Raw genomic sequence first — 19507 nt, 5'->3', positions numbered from 1 at the left:
CCTGCCTCTAGTCTCTGCCCCGTCAGCAGCCTCTCACCTGGAAAATAAGTGAGAAAAACAGTATTGATTTTAGACTCTCTAGGATTCCAGCCAATCCCAGTCAGTTACTCAGTATCCAGCGTGAACCTAAAACTCAGTCTGGATAAAGTTCCTATCAAGAGGCTACTTATGATATAGAATTCCTATATCTTGAAGGGAAGTTGTGCAGGCTTGCCTGGCATTTCCTTTCTAGAGTTTCTCAGGCTTTCTCATCCTCTGGCCCTACAGGTCTTGAATTCCATATTTTTATATAAATCCTAAATATAAGTGGGTCTGCCTATCTTCTGAGCTGGGACCCCACATTTATAATAGTCAGCTCTTCAAAACACTTTGTGATCCTAAATTCTCCATAATACAAACCTTCTGCTTTTCTCTCTGCATGTCTCTAACCCAGCAGGATCCCGAGGCTTTTGTTGCCCTTCAGCCACTGTGGGCCCTGCCTCTGCTTCTTCTGGAATGTCTTGGGGGTTTTGACTTCTGTCACTGTGGTAAGTGTTCCCCTTGTTTGACCGTCTTCCTCGATGGAGAATCGCCCTCAACTATTTCTAAACCCAAACCGTCTCTGGAGTTTTTTCTAAGCATGTTCCCTTCCGGACTCAGTGAGGAAGAAAGTCTCCCTATCTCATGATTTTTCTTAAGCTCTTGCCTCTCTCTGGCTTTGAGGTCTCCAGGCCTTAGACAGCTTTCCTTAACTCTGAAGATAGCAGAGCATCTTTGTCCCATCTGGAGTGCCTCTCTGCACCTCTGGAGTTTGATTTTCTTCATTTCACGTAAGCCGTTGGTTATTAAAGCTTCACTCTCTCTGTTCCATTTTCCCTTGCTGTCCTGAAGGCCTTCTGGACCAGAAACCTGCTTTTTAGACTGATGCCCTCCCGGTTTTCTTTCCCATTGGTCCTGTCTTCACTGAGATATCACAACTTGTTTTTAAGCTGAGTTTGTTACTCCATACGTTTCTGGTGTTTTCTTCCGAAGTCTGAACAGCAGCTTTCTCCTTCAATACGAGTTCCTGAAAGTCTTCTTACTGGGGACTCTGTTACATCAGTCTCTGTGCAGACATGATTCTGAGAGCAGCATGTTTCCAGCACAAGCATTTTTTCCCTTCATTTTCTTTTGAGCCTTTGGATTTGTGATCATTTTTTAATAATTTTTTTCCCTTCAGCTTGACTCAAGAAGACAACATATATTTTACATAGGACAGGTATTTGTTCCTCTTTATTTGGTCATTGCTGAAATCCAAAATACTCCCGTTGAACACGCAGTCTGGATCGCTGTGGTTCACGTTCATAATAAAACTTTACATTCTTGCTATGCATAGCTGGGCAGCAAGAGGAAGGAGAACCCTGTCTCGGTGGTTGTTGGCCTGGGGCATGTGGCTTCTCATCTCCTCCCCTCACTGCCAGAGGTTGAGTTCTCAGCTCTGGGCCTCTCCCTGCCCTGACTTCACGTCCCTCCTGCACGAGGAGAACTGACTCAGTGAGATAAAGGACGTTCAGTGGCCTCTGTCCTAGTGGGTGTAGCTGCCGTGCACAGTGAGAAGGTTGAGCCTGTGGGGGTGTGTGGTGTCTTCCTCTTTCCTGACTCTCCTTGGCAGGGTGGGAAGGCCGGGGCTGCTCCTGACCAGCCCAGGGGAAGAGAGGCTGCCCTCCCCTCTTCCTCCGGGTGCTGGGTTGACTTCCAGGCCACGGCCCTGTCTGGAAGCCTGGGCGAGTCTGCCTGGGCATGGTGGCAAATGATCTTTCTCTCTTCTCTGTCCCTTTCTGGCTCCATTCTCTCTGGTGTTGACTTGGGTCCCCTCAGCCAGCCTCCTTTATGATGAGTAGTAAGACTTGAGATACAGGCCTAGTAGTTTATGAATTCCTGTTCTGCCCATAATTGCTTTGGTCTCAAGCCCAAGGTTACCACTAACAGAGGGAGAAGGACTTCTCCATGCGATCTAGCCCCGCTGTGGAACGCTGCATCAGGAGTGGGATCCACAGGCCTAGCTAACGATGAAGTATTCATGAGTTTTGTATTTCTGGTTCAGTCCTATGCACATTTCTGCCTAGAGGTCCTGGAGGTGAGGAGTGTTCACTGAGACCACTGGCCACAGTTGTTAGTAGTCTTTACTAGCGTACGTTTCCAAAGTGACACTGATGACCCTCAGGCGCTAGTCCTACCAAGTCAGAAGCCTGAACGCTGAAGTCCTGCACTGGTTTTTGTGAACCTTCCCTGGCTCTTTTTGAGAGTGGGGTGGTGATGCCTTTCTGTCCACGCTGATCCTGAATTCTGATGGCCGTGGCGTATGCGGTTGTAGGGTTGTGGTTGTCTCTGTGTGGCTGTAGGAAGTTAGCTGCTCTTGCAGTCGGTGCTTCCTGAGTGAGCCTCTCCGCAGATCTGTCATGCCCATACGTACTTCCCTTGGTTTGCCAAACAGAACAAGTTACAGGTTGTGACCCAGGTATAAAAGTAGCCAGAATCTGAGATATTTAAAGTAGTCAGATTCATAGAAACAAAGCAGAATGGAAGGGGGAGTTGTTCAGTGGGTAGAGTTTCAGTTTTGCAAGATGAAAAAGTTCTGGAGAGGTTTCACAATAATGTGCACGTCACATACTTAACACTACTGAACTCTGCACTGAAAAATGGCTAAGATGGTACATTTTATTATGTATTTTTAACCACAATTTAAAAAATGCATTAAAAAAACAGAATCCCAAATCTCTAATTTTCTGGTCTGCCAACTACTGTTACACTCCCAATCCCAGTGTCACTGGGGACAGTCCTGTTAAAAATCCACTTTTCATTTCTGTCGCGGTCTCCTGGGCCCAGTCTGTGTGTATCCTTCCTTTAGCTGGCCAGGCCCTGTGTGACCTTCAGGTATTTCCTTTGCTTCTCCCTGAGGGTGGCTTGAGCTTTCTAGTCTCTGGTCCTTTTTCTTCTAGGCCCGAGCATGGATTCTGTCCCTGTCGGTCTTACTCCTCCAGCAGTATGAGGAGGAATCCAGTCTGATAAACGCGAGTCCTTCGCCCTGCGCGTTAGAGCCCCTCTGACCTGAGCCTGCTGCGCTTGCTCTCCTGCGGGCCTTGGAGCAGGGGGAGTCCCCTGGCCCAGTTGGGAAAGGTGGGTCCCCTGAGGAAGACAAAGCCAAAGGGAAGGGACGGGAAAAGGCAGGTTGTGCAGGCAAGGGTACAGTCTCACAGGCAGTGGTGCTTACCTGCATTGACTCTCTAAGCATCCTTGTTGTGTCCCGAAAAGCTTTTGTTTTCAGTCCCCCCACCCATACCCCCCACTGCTTCCCGGTCCTTGCTGTTCCTTCCTGGGGACAGAACGAAGCAGAGGCCCTTAAGCCCCGTGATGAGAGCGAGAGTGAGCGTCTGGATGCCTCACAGTGGGTCTGACCGTCCATCTCCCGGATGAGTGAGTTGAGGCTGAGAATGAGTGACCTGCGGCCACACAGCTGTTCAGTGTCCGATCGAGAATCTGAACTTAGAACTTCTTACTGCAAGCCCAGCGTTCCACCCACCACATTATTAGGATTCCTAATGTATATGGATGTTACACCTTTACTAGATAGATAAGGCAAACTTGGGCCTTATTTGTGGCGCTCACGTGGGGGCCATCAGCGCAGCAGGTCACATTGTGTCCCATTCCTTGGGCGTTCCCGTGTGCAGTGTCGGAGAGCAGGAAGCAGGTGGTGGTGGAGTCCAGAGTGTGAGGAAACGTCCCCGCTGTCAGAAGGATTTTAAGACAATGCTACGGGTAGAGAGTCAAGAAGGAGAAGCTGCTGGGTAGAAGCGGGAGGTGCAGGGGACAGACACGAAGGTGTGAAAGCAGCGTTTGACTTGGAGCAGAGAAGGAACCGTGATGACTGGGAGACACACCGTGGGGTCCTGGGAGGCCTCTGCCCGTGAGATGACCCTCTTGGCAAATGCACTAGTCAAGATAAGGGAAATAAGGAAACTCACATTCATTTGGCTTCAGCCAAGCTGTGGGCACTCTGATAAGTACTTTCACACTTACTGTCTTCTTTAGTTATCACAGCAGAGGGTTGTAGACACGATTATCCATATTTTTACAGATCCGTCTTAGATCAGCCGGGGTCACACAGCAAGCGGCAGAGCCAGGCCCACGCCCCGCTGGGTCATTCCAGAGGTCATTTCTGTGGGAGGACTGGGCTGGAGGGAAGCTGAGGAGTGTATACCTGTGTCACCCTTTCTCACCGTAATCACACAGGCAGTTGTCCTTCTCCGACTTCCTTCTCCAACTCAGAAGAAAGCTTGGCCTCACTCCCTCCATACTTTTTGTTGCCCTTCTCCAGACCTAAGTTCATAGTCGCTGAGATAATTTCTAGTTAAAGAAAAATCAGGTGCGGTTTCTTTTGTCTTCTATCTTTTTTCCATTAGGAGTCATTAAGCCAAGTCACACGAAGAGCAGTTGTCCCAAGGACAGGAGGAAAGCAGCTCTCTTCCCTACGGATCATCAAAACCCAGAGCCCAGATCCTTAGCCACTGAGAACTTCGTTAGGCGCGAGGTCAGGGAACCTAGGACTTGTAGCGCGTGAGGCCTCAGGACGTGTGGGCAGGAAGAGGGGGCGGGGAGGGAGGAGCCCACACACGTGGGGCCCCAGGTAGGAAACGTGGTCGGGGTAGGGATAAGGTGGCCCCCCTGGGAGATCCTGGGCGAGCGGCCGAGGGAGCCAGAGGCAGGGGCTCTCTTCTAGCGCTCAGGGCTCACACTGGATTGGAGTCTTTCCTCACCCACTGGTGGCAGGGAAGCAGAGAGGAAGGCCTCAAGAGTGATGTAAAACCCACTGTTGTCACTAAAGGTGAGCTGGAGACTCCTGCTGAGACTCAGAAACTCCTTTGACCTAAAAAGTTGGCCCCGGTGCCCTCGGGGAAATTGTCCCTATAAATTACCGAGGCAGCAGAGTATCAGTGGTGGATTCAGGAAGCGCTGCTTGAGCGCCAGGTCGGGGAGTGTTGGAATGGGGGTTAGGGCAGTTACTGAGTAGACGCCGCGTGCATGGCAGCCAGTGGCCGGTGACTGACGGACTGTTTCAGGAGCCTGCTCTGAGGCCACTGTGGTTTTCCGAAGCGTGTGGTACTCCAGTGAGAGGTGCAGTGCGTGAGCACCTGAACTGGCCCTCAGGTGCATAGAAGCCCAGACCGTGTTCTCAGGCTGGGCGTTCTGGTGCAGAGGGGTTTGGCCCAGGAGATTTAGGCCCCGGAGAGAGCTGCGTGCTTGAGCCGCTGTAAGCGAGGCTCCCCTCTCAGCCTGGACTGCCTCCAGCTTCCCGTTCCTGAGGTTAGCCCGGGAGATGAGGAAGCCTGCGTTCTCACCTCTATGAGCGAGAAGCACACCTCAGGAAAGCGGCCCCGCGGTTGGGCCTTGCAGGGGGTTGTCAGTGAGGGCAGATGAGGTGTGGGGAGCGGGCTAGCTGGAGGCCTTTGTGGCTGCTGTAGCGTGTTGGGGGAAACCAGCCACCACGGTGAGGGGGCTAGGACCTCACAAGGTGGTCTTCCCTGTGATCCGGTACCGTAGAGGCGGCCCGGGGCACGTGCGGAGGGACTGTAATGAGGAGAAGCGGCCCCGGTAGCTTGAGGAGTGAGGTGTTGGGAAAAGTGTGGGAAATAGGAAGGGCCTTTTGGGCAGCCAGCCTGGGTGTCTTCCAGGCCGCTGATACCTTCTATTCAAGGACCGATGGTGATGTAGGAGCAAAAGAGAGTGGGTTTGGCATTCACAGTCCTAATCGATGCGTTACAAGTGCTGCTGTAATTAAGTAATTCTGAGACAGATAGCTGAGCAAAGATGAGGTGGACTGGGCCTATGGAGCTTGAGTATCTAGGTCAGCTATACCCTGTTTTGTGTAGTTTAGACTGGAATTTTCTGAAGGTGTAGTGAGATTAACAAGGAGGTAGATGCTGCCTCTGTCGTGTGCCCAGGTCCCTGCAGCACACGGTGGGGGGTGGCCTTGAACTTCTTAGCCCTGTTCCTCTGCAGCATGCAGGCACCAGGGACCTGAACAGCCTTTCCATTTATTTTTTGTTGCCAAGGCCTGTAGAAAAGGGCCAAGCAAAGAGGTTCCTTAGCATACCACTGTCCAATTAATACCTGAGTGAGTTGACTTGTGGGACTTCCTGATGGTTTGTGAGGAGGACGAGCTCCTAGCCACACTGGGGACATGTTCCATGTTCTCTCTCCACGAACGGGGACATCCTTTATGTCCAGGGGGAACCGTATAGGATAATAAGAATCACAAGGCCTTGGAACCGAAATCAAGGTCTTAGAGGAACACATTAGTGGCTTCTGCCTAATGGGGTAATTTCTGAATCCTTTATAAAACGTCTCTCTGGGTAAAGAGTTATTTCTTGTAGTGTTCACCTTTTAGTCTTCTCATGTACAAAACTCGACTTTGGGGTTATTGTAGAGGAATTTGGAGGGTATTTTTCTTACAACCAGAATAGTGATGGCTGATGATGGAAATTACTACTGTAAGTAAGTGTTCGTCTTACAGTTTGTTCACATACTTTCAGCTTTAAAAAAAAAAAAGTCTGTTTGAGATGGAATCTCAAACCCTTTTTGGTCTTTGGATCCTTTTACGCTTTAAGAAGTGTTATTTAAGAACCTCAGAGAGCTTTCTGTCTGTGTGGGCTATGGGCATTGATGCTTATAATAGAAATGAAGACTAAAACTTTGCAAAAAAATTAATTAAAAAATAATGACAAACTCATTACACATTAACACAAATTACATTTGTATGAAAAATAGCTATTTTCTAAAACGAGAAAACATATAGTAGGAAGAGTGGCAATATTTACATCCGCTTCTGTGTTCAGTCTCTGGCAATATGTTGTTTTAGCTGAAGTAGATGAAGACATCCAGCCTCACAGACAAGAGAATTGAAAAAGGGCTTTCAGTAGCCTTTTCAAGTAATTGTGAGTTCATTTGTGACATGATACCAAAACCTGACGAGTCGTAGTTTCCTACAGGTTAGTTGCAATGTGCAGTCCTATCAGTGAACCTTTTGTACTGTGCTACGTTAAAATCCCTGGTCTCTTTTGTACTTTGAATAGATCTTTTACCCACAATGATTTATTACCTGACACATTGGTCATTTGGGCAACATCGGTTCACTTTTTGCAGATCCTGAAAGTGTTCATATGTTCCATTACATGTAATATCAGAAAATTCATGGTTAGTGTTGCTGTCAGTCTCATCAGAAAAGTCTTCAAGTCTCAGGAAGCTGGAGAGCTCATGGTGACAGGAGTTTTCTAAAATCCCAATTTTCACTTGAAAGCTCGGATTTGACAGTTGGCAGTAAATACCATCAGTTTCCTGTTATCTGAGATGTCTGCCCAGCACCCAAGTCTGCATAGCAAGTGTGTAGTCACTCAAGTAAAAGTGATGTTCTGTCGAAAAGAAGAGGCGGTTCAGCTTGCAGCTCAGACAGTTACATTTATACAAGTGCTTTTCCTTTAGGCAACCATTGCCCTTGGGTATGCGACCTGGTATGCTTCCATTTTAATCTAGAATATGATAAATATACATTAAAAATATATTTGTATGTATTTCATATCAATGTAATAAGTAATAAACATAATATGTTTAACATAAATGTAATAAATAAAAGGGTCTAGATTTAGTAAAATTATTTTTTTATTGCTTCTTCAAGGATATTCTTTTTTTTTTTCTTTCTTTTTTGCACGGTACGTGGGCCTCTCACTGCCGTGGCCTCTCCTGTTGCAGAGCACAGGCTCCGGACACACAGGCTCAGCGGCCATGGCTCATGGGCCCAGCTGCTCCGCGGCATGTGGGATTTTCACGGACCGGGGCACAAACCCGTGTCCCCTGCATCGGCAGGCGGACTCTCAACCACTGCGCCACCAGGGAAGCCCAAAGATATTCTTAAGTGAAACTTTGGCTTACTTTGAGCCCCTGGAGGTGAAGAACATTTTGACTACTGGTATCACTTGGTGCCTCTGCCGTAGGGCTCTGTGTGAGGGGCCTGAGGAGTCGGCAGTTTACCAGCCAGTACTTCTGCACCGTCCATGCAAGTGTCAGCACAGTGACAAAAGCAAACTACATGTTACTGTTATTTTGAAAATCATTTTGATCTTGTTTTATAAGGGTTTTGGAACCCCCAAGGGTCTTGGTTGTTGAGAACTGCTGGTCTACGACGGTAACTGGAAAGAACTGCGCTTCCCGAGGTTGGACAGTTGTTCAGTATCCCGTGCTCACAAGTTGGGTCTTTTGCAAGAGACTCAGCTTGTGGCTGGTGGACTGATTTCAGCCTGCTGACGTTTTATTTGTAGGAATGAGTGCTTTTAAGGGGAGTAGGTGGGAGGGACCCCCTAGACCCTGATGTCTTAAGCCGGACAAGAGCACACAGTTATATTCCCTACTGGACCCCAGAAGGCATCTGACTTCTCACACCTTGCTGGAGCATGGTTTTAAGGTGAACCAGGCTCTTGGCTCAGTGTGTTGTAGGAGAGGCCTTGAACCTGGAGTGAGTGAGGAAAACAGAATGTGAAGGACGTATTTTAGAGCAAACTTTAACATTTCTGTGCGTAGCAGGGACAGAGGAGAAGGAAGAGATGGATACCACGGCAAACCCAGCTTACTCGGAGCTAGGAGGTTGAATAAAAGAGGAATTTTTAGGGAAAAGAATTTCTTTGTCATTCTGTAGCCAGTATTTATTAGCATTTTCCCCAACTCAGGAGGGGAAGGTCTGGGGACTCGGTTTTCACTGTGGGAGGAGAGAGCACCCTGATTTACTGGCCCATCAGTGCTGCGCAGACAGGGAGAGGTGATCCCGAACAGGAAGTGAGCGTGCAGTCGGGAAAGGGTATGGACGCTGGGAGGTGACAGGTTGACGGCTGAGCACTGCAGGTTCCTGAAGCCGCCCTGCAGTAAACAGCATGCCTTCCCGATGTTCAACGGAGTTGAGGGAAGGACAGAGGGAGAGTTTATGGGGCCTAGGCTCGTGCATTGCCTCATTTTCGTAGCAGCCCCGAGAGACGGATATGAGTATCGTTTGTCTCTTACGTTTTAGGTAGTTGAGTCTTAGGCTTAAGTGACTTGCTTAAAGTCACACTGTTGGTGGAAGAGCTGGAAGGTGTGTGTTTTTTGCAGGATAACAAAGGTTGGCAGAAAGTGCTACTTCTCGGGGTGAGAGGCGGCTTTCAGTGGGCTGAGCATTGGGAGGAGTGGGGGCAGCTGGGGACGCGGGACTGGCGCTGCACAGACACTCACGCTCTCAGGATCGTGCTGCCGGGTTGACGGCAGGTTTTCATAGGACTTGACGTGTGTAGAGGAAGAGTGCAATCTTCTTTCCTTTTGGAATGTTTTCTAGCGATCAGGACCTCTGGGTGAGGCTGGAGCTTTTTCATATTCTTGGCCCATTAGGGGGCATGTAGTCTTCCGACTGCTCCAGCAGGTGGTCCCTTGGCAGAGTTCATGATGATTTCGGGAGATGTGGAGTCACGGCTGCTGTGGGAAGGGAGGTGGCAGGGACGGGTGAGTGGAGCTTTGTATGCTCCCCACCCTGTCCCAGGCTGTGACGCGCAGGCAGGCTCTGTCTTGGTCCCGCGGGAATGAGCCACATCCCTCACGGGCCAGGCTCTGAGGGGGGATTCCTGCGGCGGCCCCGGCAGAAGCTACGAATCAGTTAGAAAGCCTCCCCTCTCATTTCCAGACGGAGCATTCTTTTCCATTGCTGCCCACTCCCCTTTGACTTTGAACCTTAGAGTTTTATTCTAAGGCAGTGTCCTTTCACACCATGACCTGGTAGAGCCCCCCTTTTGCCTTCCACGTGCTGAACGTGTGCTCCTAGGCTTGGTGGTCTTGGTTGTCTCTAGACACTTGCCCTTCTCTAGGCCAAGACCCTCTGTCCTCCTGCCCTGCAGGTTAACTCGGTTTGTCCTTCCGGTTTCAGTCTAAAAGGAGAGTTTACTAGAAGTCTTCCTTGTCACGAAAGACTAGTTAGGATGCCCCGCTTCGTGCAGCTGTGTCCCTGGGGCCTGGTCGGCCACAGCACCACTTGCACGATGCCGGGCCTGTCTCCTTCCCCTCCTAGACTGTAAACCACACGAATGCAGAAGCCATGGCTGTGTTGTTCTTCATAGGATCTTCCAGAGTGTAGCCCGCTGCCTGACAAATGCCGGGTGCTAAATTCTTGTGGAACGTATGCCCGCATGCATGCATGTGCTGATCCTGCATCTGAGTTCAATTTCCAGTACTGTTGCATCAATGATGACTTTCTTCTAGGCCTGCTTCTGGCTGAGCAGGATTCTCTTGAGTATCATTTATAAATCAGATGCTAAACAACATGGCATGAACCAACATGTGTTAGGGCAACTGGGAACACAGGGATCTTCCTGTAAAACACTTCCCAGTAACTAAGAGACGTGGAAGTTGATTTGGAGTCTTTATATTTCACAGTGACTAGTCTAGGGCATCATCATCTGAGCTACGGCACTTTGGTTATCTTTGAGAATCTTCTTCAGGCCCCATGACACAGTGCCTGCTCTACAAGTGGGGGAGATGAGTCACATGGCCAGTGCAGCCCACTGCAGTTGGTGGTGGGGTTTTGGTTGAGGCTGGAGGCATAGGAATGTCTTCTTTCCTCTTCTGTTTCATTTTTATCTTTCCCAGAAAGTGTGCCCTTATCCCTTCGAGTGACAGAACTATAAACCACATGTTCTGGCAGATCTGATTCTAGATAGGAAGGTAGTTTGATCTCTGTTGACGTAGATTTAACTGATGTATCAAAGAGTCTGCTACTCTAGGGCGGGGTTATTTATATTTAATGCTTTATAGGAACCATAATACTGTAGAAGGACCTGCAGCACAGCACACAACAGCAGCCGGCCTGGTGCGCGTGTACAGTCTGAGGGCGAGGCTTCTGGCCGCCAACTCCTTGACGAGCGTAACTGGATTTCTCTCCTGCTGGGTCAGGGTGGTTAGTCTTGATTTCACATCCAACCTGTGCTGAGTGTGATCCAGGTCCGAGTCGGCGTTCTGGAGCATCTGCTGGTCGCCATTTCCCGACCTGCGCCTCTGTGTTGGGTGGTTGGTTTTGCTCTGAGTGCAGCCACACTGACGCCTCCCGTCGGCCCAGCACCAGGGCCCTGTGGGACAGTGACTCTCAGTGTCCTGCTCACCCGCTCTTCTGTTTGTTCTTCAACACCTGCCCTGTGCAGCCTGGGTCCTTCTATTGTGCAATCATCGGATCATTTTAACAAGAAATCTGTGAAAAACAAGTTCACCCTTTTTTCCTATGCAGAATCATATTTTGGGGACAGCTGTGTAAAAGAGAGTAATACGTGAAAGGCGTATACAGAAGTAGTTTAAATAATCCTCTTTCAAAATCCACATTCAGAATCTCCCTCCCCAGCACAGTGTAGGGACTGTTATCTTCAAGTTCTGCAACAGATTCAGGCCGAAATTTGGAGAGAAAATCAGCGTCCCCCCATGTACCTTCCTCTTGACCTTTGCCCCCTGCAGGTATGACCAGACTGGGCTCCTCTCTCTCAGGCATGTCTGCCTGTAAGGAAATTCAAGGCCACTGCAGCAGACGCGGTGCCTCAGACCACAGTCCAGTAGTAGTGTTACTTCCTGAGCACAGTGGTGGTTGAATCTGCGTCTAGAATTGAGGGCTCTTGGCCCGATCAGCCCTCAAAGGGCAACAGCTCCGTTCTCCCAGCCCATTAATCCTGCGTCTCCGTTTCCAGATGACCCTTTCCAATGCCAGGGCCCAGGGCTTTTATTCTCTCAGGGCATAGTTTCTTTGTATTTAGGACTCATTTTTTTACTTCCTCACATTTCAGCCACAGTTGTTTATTAGCTGATCCCTCACTTTTAACTGTGCCGGGAGATGGGTACAAATTCAGGTATTGTTTGGTGTCACAAGGTTTAGATGAGGCAAAGCTGCTAATGGACAAACTACAGGGAGAGAAGAGGGCTCTTTTCATGGAAGGTGGGGACTTGAGGCAGACGGGCTACTTGAAGCTTTCTTCCTGTCACTTCTCAGCCGGACCCTAACCTTCCTGTTTGAGAGGTTCTCCTCAAATATAAACTGAAGGCTTGTACTGCTGAGGGTGCCCCTGAGGCCTCGTGGAGAGATGGGACATCACCCGTGGCAGTGCCAGGTGACCTCAGTGCAAGGTTCCTTCCTCCTCAGGTCTCCCAGGTGGCCTCACAGTCAAAACAATGGGCTGTCCCCTTGAAAGCCCTTATATGGGACATTGGATAGGAGACATCGTCTTGAGTGAGAGAATCTTGGGGACATTGTGCCCTTGGGATCTGTAGAATTCTGTGGCATCGACCTACTCGCTGGGTTGACAGTCTCCTTTGTACGTAGGGAAGCAGTGAGGCAGGTGCTGTTTTAGGAAAGGCTGCAGTGAGGATCCTTGGTGGTGGTTTGTCCTTCTTTTATTTTTTGGTTGGTCACATGGCAAATTTGCTGGAGGTTCTTTTTTTTTTTTTTTTTTTTTTAAATTTTTATTTATTTATTTTTGGCCGTGTTGGGTCTTCGTTTCTGTGCGAGGGCTTTCTCTAGTTGCGGCGAGCGGGGGCCACTCTTCATCGCGGTGCGCGGGCCTCTCACTATCGCGGCCTCTCTTGTTGCAGAGCACAGGCTCCAGACGCGCAGGCTCAGTAGTTGTGGCTCACGGGCCCAGTTGCTCCGTGGCATGTGGGATCCTCCCAGACCAGGGCTCGAACTCGTGTCCCCTGCATCGGCAGGCGGACTCTCAACCACTGCGCCACCAGGGAAGCCCTGGAGGTTCTTTTGCTTGAGCTTTTTCCTGCAGAATGTAGCTTGCCCTCATGCGGTGAGACTTACATGTGCGTCCAGGCCTTTTCCCTGGAAGGAGTGGCAGTACCTGACTCCTTGTCCAGAGAAACTCTGGCGCGAGTTCATGTACGACAACTGTAGGAGTTTCACATCGCTGGGCTTGGTGTTTCCACCCTTCTGAGCAGAGTCAGCCTCTCCTGAGGCCAGTCTGGATGGATGCCTTGGCCCTCACTGCTTCATTGCTGAGGGAGCGCACCAGGAGAACCGCATGGAGTCTCGGTTAATTAGCTGAGGAGGGAAGGAGGCTGGAGTGCAGCACTGCCCCCTGTGTCCCCTGCTGGTCACCGTCCCCTCCCCTCTGCTCTCCAGTGACACCTGCGGTGCACACGTCCTCACGTGCTCGGGATTGACTGGGGAAGTCACAGCCATTGGAGGGTTGCATCTGTGTAGTTCAGTTTCACCTCTGTGTAGTGTGCCGGGTTCTGGGATCAGTTTGTCATTGCAAGAGGAGCAGGAAAAGAATGTTTTCCGAACACTGACCAGTTTTCTTATCATGAAACATTACAGACATACACAAAGGAAGATAGGTTAGCTTACTCATCATTTATCGTCACCCAGAAGCAGCGGTTACAGCAGTCCTCCCTCATGCGCTTTGCCTGTCGTTTTTATTCCGGCCAAAGCATTTTAGGACACGTCTCAGACATCATGTCCTTTCGTTCTTACAAACTTCAGTATAAATCTCAAAAAACACAGACATTTGTTTACACAACTGCAAAGGCATTATCACACCGAATAGAGTGAGCAGTGTTCCTGTGTGATCGGATACCTAGTGCCTAATGGTGTTTCCCCAGTTGTCCCGTTTTAGCAGCTGGCTTATTTGAATCAGATTCCGAAGAAGGTAGGTCTCCAAGTTACACTTGGCTGTTACGGTTGTTCTATATCAAGTCTTTGTAATCTAGAGCAGCCCCCCCCACCCTTCTCCATGCCATTGACTTCTTGCAGAACGGGTAGCTGTCCTGTGCACTGCCTCACATGTTGATATTTTTCTGCTGGTGTCCTGGTAGTCCTCTAGCCCTCCCAGTTCCTTCAAATAAAAATGAGTCCTGGAGGCGTGGTTGGCGGGAATGTTGCAGGGGACGCTGTGTGTTTCCTGTTGCCCCTTGGAGTTACGCTGACATCATGGCCTGGTGGGTTCAGGGGTTGACAGCCAGATCCTCCAAATGTAAAAAGTTCTCGATCGGCCTTTCATCTGATGTTTTCGCCCATTTCTTACCGTGGTCTGAATCAGGCGTTTCGTTAGGGTTGCGTGTTGACTGGCTGGATTGTTGCCTCGTCTTGAAGGACAGTTCATAGACGAAGGAGTTTCCATTCTTTCCTTGTAGTCGCCAAGTGTCAGAAAAGGTAAAAGTTGGTGTCCTGTCGCTTTCAGCTTAGTCTAGTGCCTCGAGTCTGTCCCTCTTCCTCTGTCTGTCCCTCTCTTTCTTTTTCCGCTCCTCCCCAACCCTTGTCGTCATTTGTGAACTCGGGGGTTTTGTATATTTAGTGTGTTTCAGTGGATTGCATTCATTATTCCTTCTGATGCTTAGTTGTCCCATTTTTGGCCAGCAGGAGTCTCTTCATGAATTGGCATCTGTGTTCCTTGGCCGTGACTCTCTTACATTCTGGCATAACAAGGTGTCCCAGGCTCACTTTATAAAGTGCTGCTCTGGCCTTGAGACCAGGCGTTCTGCAAGGATCCCTGTGCCATTTGGTGGAAAAGGGTCTGTAAGGGAAGGGACCATTGCTGTTGGTTGTCATTGCCTCCAGGCCTTTTTTTTTTTTTTTTTTTTTTTGCGGTATGTGGGCCTCTCACTGTTGCGGCCTCTCCCGTTGCGGAGCACAGGCTCCGGACGCACAGGCTCAGCGGCCACGGCTCACGGGCTCAGCCGCTCCGCGGCATGTGGGATCTTCCCAGACCGGGGCACGAACCCGTTTCCCCTGCATCGGCAGGCGGACTCTCAACCACTGCGCCACCAGGGAAGCCTGCCTCCAGGCCTTTTTGATGGACAGCCTTAAAAAAAAAAAAAAGACATGAATTCAAACTGATGTTTCTAAGTCAAATTTTATGTTATGGGATTTTTTTCCTTACCTTTGATTTTATATTTGTATCTCATTTGTTTCACCTTGAATCTTGGTTTCTAACATTACTGTAATGACTTATTTGCATTATCCTACTTTATAAATACACCACCGTTATTATAACTAAGTTAAACTGTTGAAAGAAGTTTGACTTCTTTGCAGCTTTATTTATCAGCACAATGTCCCCCTGAGTATGTATGATCAGTCTACTCTACTCAAAAGTCATTTGTGGATATGTCACCAATGTGAAAGTTAAGGTTCATTTTCTTCATTTTGTTTTCAAAATTTAGGGATTGCTTTTCTTGTTTGTTTAATTTTATTTTTTGAATATATAAACATTCATATGTCTCCAAAGTCAAAACTACATCACACGTTACATTCAGAGAAATTTTACTTCATCCTTTTCTCCTTCCTCCCATTTAAATTCATTTTGTATTAAACAGAAATAGACTCACAGACATAGAAAACAAACTTACGGTTACCAAAGGGGATAATGGGGGTGGGGAGATAAATTAGGAGTTCGGGATTAACGTATACACACTACTATATATAAAACAGGTGAACAACAAGGACCTCCTGTATAGCACAGGGAACTACACACAATATCTTGCCTTCCACCTTTGATGGAAACTAATCTGAAAAGGAATATATATATATATGTGTAACAGAATCACTTGCTGTACACCTGAAACTAATAGAACATTGTAATTAACTATACTTCAATAAAAAAATTCATTCTGTATTATCCTTCTCCATGTTTACTTTTATACATCATGTAAAGAAATATTTAAATAATTCATATTCCCCTCCTTTTTTGCACAAAAGATAGCATGTTTGAGCTATTATTCTATGCCTTGTTTTTTTTTTCCCCTGAACAGTGTTGTCTGGGTTCACTCATATCCGTACATCGTGCTCTTCCTCATTCCCTGGTTTAAATGGCGAAGCAGTAGTTCACCGAATGAAGCCCCATAGTTGACTCAGCCACTCTCCAGTGGACGGGCCTTGGGTTGCCGGCAGTTTTGCTGTGACAAGTACTGCCTCAGTAAACTGGGCCATCCGTCATTCCTGTTTTGCAGTATATCTGGGATAAAGCTCTAGAAGTGTGATTACTGGGTCAGAGGATAGATGCATATATCCTTTTTCAGACATTGACTACATTTTTTTTGCTGAAATTTTGTTTACCTAGTTGAATTTCATTATTCTAACACTTCCATCTAGAAACAGTGCAATTTATTTTGCAATTTTAATGTTGAAGAAATCTCCTCAATCTCTCATGTACCCTATCTTTATATAAAACATATTATGGAGAGTGTTATTTTAAGATCTGTTAATTTCATTAATTAATTGAAGTATCACTTACTGAGTATAAAGCACAGGACATGAAAAGGTGGCTAAGGCATCCTAAACCTCACAAGATTTCAGATGGAATATTTTGGAATTTTCTTCTGTTTCCTCTCCTTCTATTTGGTATATATTTTGTCCCATGTTCGTTATCAAAAGCCTGGTAATAAGGCACTGGAAAATGTACCTTTATCTGCTGTACCAGAAGAAAGCAGGCCATGTCTGCAGGAGAGAGGAGGTGTCATAAAGTACTCTGTAGATGCATTCAGCAAATACTAACTGAAACACCTCCCCACCTCCCCTTTGCCAGAATGTAACAGCAAGCAACATACAGAGTTCTTCCCTCCTGGCATTTATAATCTAGTACAGGACACAGAACAAGAAGCAAGGAACAATAAGATAATTACAAGTTCTCTGCGCTTTGAAGGAATCAAATAAGAAGTTAAAATAGAGCCTTAGCCAGGGGCCTTCTTTACGTAGGGGAGAGGCGGCTGACACACCAAGCCACGCGTGAGCTCGGGGAGCTTGGGGGCAAGGTCATGCAGGACCTTGGTTTTTAGGTTGAGGATTTGGATTTTAAGTACATCAGGAAACCATGGAGGACAGTTAAGCAAGGGAATGACATTTGATGCTGTCATATGTTTATTCTTTCTATGGATTGGGAGGTGACTCGATATTATGTTTCAGCTCCAGAAGCAACATTTTCCCTTCTGAAGTTCCAAGCGGAGTGCGTTTTCCTTCTTGTGCATTTATGCAGGACAGCTGCTTCTCATACTCACATGTAGGTCTTCTGAGGATTTCTTTTCTTTTCAATAGTATTCCCTTGATGTTGCTCAGATAATTACAGTAAGTGGTTGTAATTGGATTATGTACTGGGGCTATGAACAGGAGCATGATATCTACAAATTCTCTTCTTCAGACCTGCAAATCCAAGAGACACGTCTCTCTGGAAGATAAGAGCTCCTTCCTCAAGATCCAAAAAGGTCTGTGTTACTGCTGTCACATTTATAAAATTTATTATGGAATCCATAGCAATTTTCTGGACAAGAAAGGCATTTTCAGTGTCAGTATTTATGTTTCTGTTACAGGAGGCTGCCGGAGTGACCCCTGCGTAGGGAATCCTCACCAGGAAGGACCGACACACCTGGACCCAAGGCGCTGGCTTCCTGGGAGGCTCCTGTCTGATGTGCAGGAGGCAGGATGTCACTGTGACTCTGCAAGGGGAGGCTCCTGGCGACCGAGACCAGCACGCAGTATCGCACCCTTGGCTGCAGGGGACGCTGTGCAGGCCTTTTCCTGCAGCTGAGAAGTACGAGATTATTCTGCAAGAGGAAGATTCCGGGGGCTTAAAAAGGCAAAGGTTTCTACCTTGGGAGCCCCTTGGAATGTTGGCAGCTCAGGATCTCAAAGAAAGTTCTGTGTTAACGAGTTACAGAGTGCACGTGGAAGTAAAGGTCACTTTCTAATCAATAGTAATACCGAGTGAGGAGCACTATGCAGGGAGAAACCTTCCATAGAAAGCCAGGCAGGGAAAAGCTTAGGCCGACCTTAAACCTCCCGAACAGAGCCGGCCTGAGATAAACACCAACATGGCCAAGTGAGAGACTCTGTGAAATAGCAGCCCTGTAACTGTAGTAGTTGTGAGGAAACCTTCTCCGCTAAATCACGATACCAAATAGGAAACATGATCTACAAGTGCCCCATGTGTAGGGAATTCTTCTCTGAGAGAGCAGATCTCTTTATGCATCAGAAAGTTCACACTGCTGAGAAGCCCCATAAGTGTGACAAGTGCGACAAGGGTTTCTTTCATCTGTCAGAGCTCCATATCCATTGGAGAGACCACACGGGAGAGAAGGCGTATAAATGTGATGATTGCGGGAAGGACTTTAGCACCACGACAAAGCTCAATAGACACAAGAAAATCCACACGGTGGAGAAGCCCTATAAATGCTACGAGTGCGGCAAAGCCTTCAACTGGAGCTCACATCTTCAGATTCACATGAGAGTTCACACAGGTGAGAAACCCTATGTCTGTAGTGAGTGTGGAAGGGGCTTTAGCAATAGTTCAAACCTCTGCATGCATCAGAGAGTCCACACCGGAGAGAAACCCTTTAAATGTGAAGAGTGCGGGAAGGCCTTCAGGCACACTTCTAGCCTCTGCATGCATCAGAGAGTCCACACAGGAGAGAAGCCCTATAAATGCTATGAGTGTGGGAAGGCCTTCAGCCAGAGCTCGAGCCTCTGCATCCATCAGAGAGTGCACACCGGGGAGAAGCCCTATAGATGCTGTGGGTGTGGGAAGGCCTTCAGCCAGAGCTCGAGCCTCTGCATCCACCAGAGAGTGCACACGGGGGAGAAACCTTTCAAATGTGATGAGTGTGGGAAGGCCTTCAGTCAGAGCACCAGCCTCTGCATCCACCAGAGAGTGCACACAAAGGAGAGAAACCATCTCAAAATATCAGTTATATAAAGCGTTTTGCTAAGAGATAAAAATCTTAAAACCCGTAAGTGCCACTAGGAAGGAAAACCCTGTATATACCAACATTGACCCAAGAAATTTTTACAGCAAGCCCCAGCAGAACATTGTTTTCCAAGAGGCACGTGTGAGGTTGATTTTTTGGATTCATGCCAAGTGTGTTCCACAGCTTGACTTTGAATCTGGAATCCCTCCCTCCGCGTGTTTGCCCAGGACAGGCTGTGAGGTCCCAGTCGCGGGTGTGCGTTTCCTGGGATTCTGGCGCGATGCCTCCGTAGTTGAAACACTACACAGGAAACCATGACCCTTGCCCAGCCTCCTGAGTCACCTTCTGTCTACGCTTTACCTAAAAGTTACCCCAGATACTCCCCTGTTTCGGGAGCTCATGACCTTCCTTCTCTTGATCCAAGCATACTGGTGAATGCAAAACGGCCAGCTCCCACGAAGTCGCGTTCTGGTATTTCTGAGGTTACCACTCGATTCAGCCTCTACGTATCTGTCCATATATCCCGTTACTTCTGAACTCATTTTACCTGTATATCCTCAAAATACCCATAAATATCCACCCCTTCCTAGATGGCATTAAATTTCATTTTAGATTTTAGGTGACTCATAATTTCCATTTACTTTGTCTGTTGGCAAAATCATTGACAGACATACATGCCCTTGAACTTTTCTTTAATTTTGTGAATTCTGCTAATCACTGTGTCTCTACGTTAGTCAGACTTAATTTTCTAGTGGCTACGTATCACATATTTTTA

The 19507-nt window shown here is 47.9% G+C and overlaps 1 long non-coding RNA gene across 1 annotated transcript; it reads left to right on the top strand.

Annotated features, from left to right (window-relative positions):
- The first annotated feature begins 479 nt into the window (after window positions 1–479).
- LOC307061841 lies at window positions 480–17397 on the top strand. Its single transcript, XR_013811203.1, has 3 exons — window positions 480–527; window positions 17190–17253; window positions 17359–17397. It is a non-coding gene; the product is annotated as an uncharacterized lncRNA (long non-coding RNA).
- The last annotated feature ends 2110 nt before the right edge of the window (window positions 17398–19507 follow it).

The sequence above is a fragment of the Hyperoodon ampullatus genome (genome assembly GCF_949752795.1).
Source record: "Hyperoodon ampullatus genome assembly, chromosome: 13".
Classification (NCBI taxonomy): Eukaryota; Metazoa; Chordata; class Mammalia; order Artiodactyla; family Ziphiidae; genus Hyperoodon; species Hyperoodon ampullatus.
Note: the sequence above shows the minus strand (reverse complement) of the source record. Positions and strands in the feature narration are given on the sequence as shown.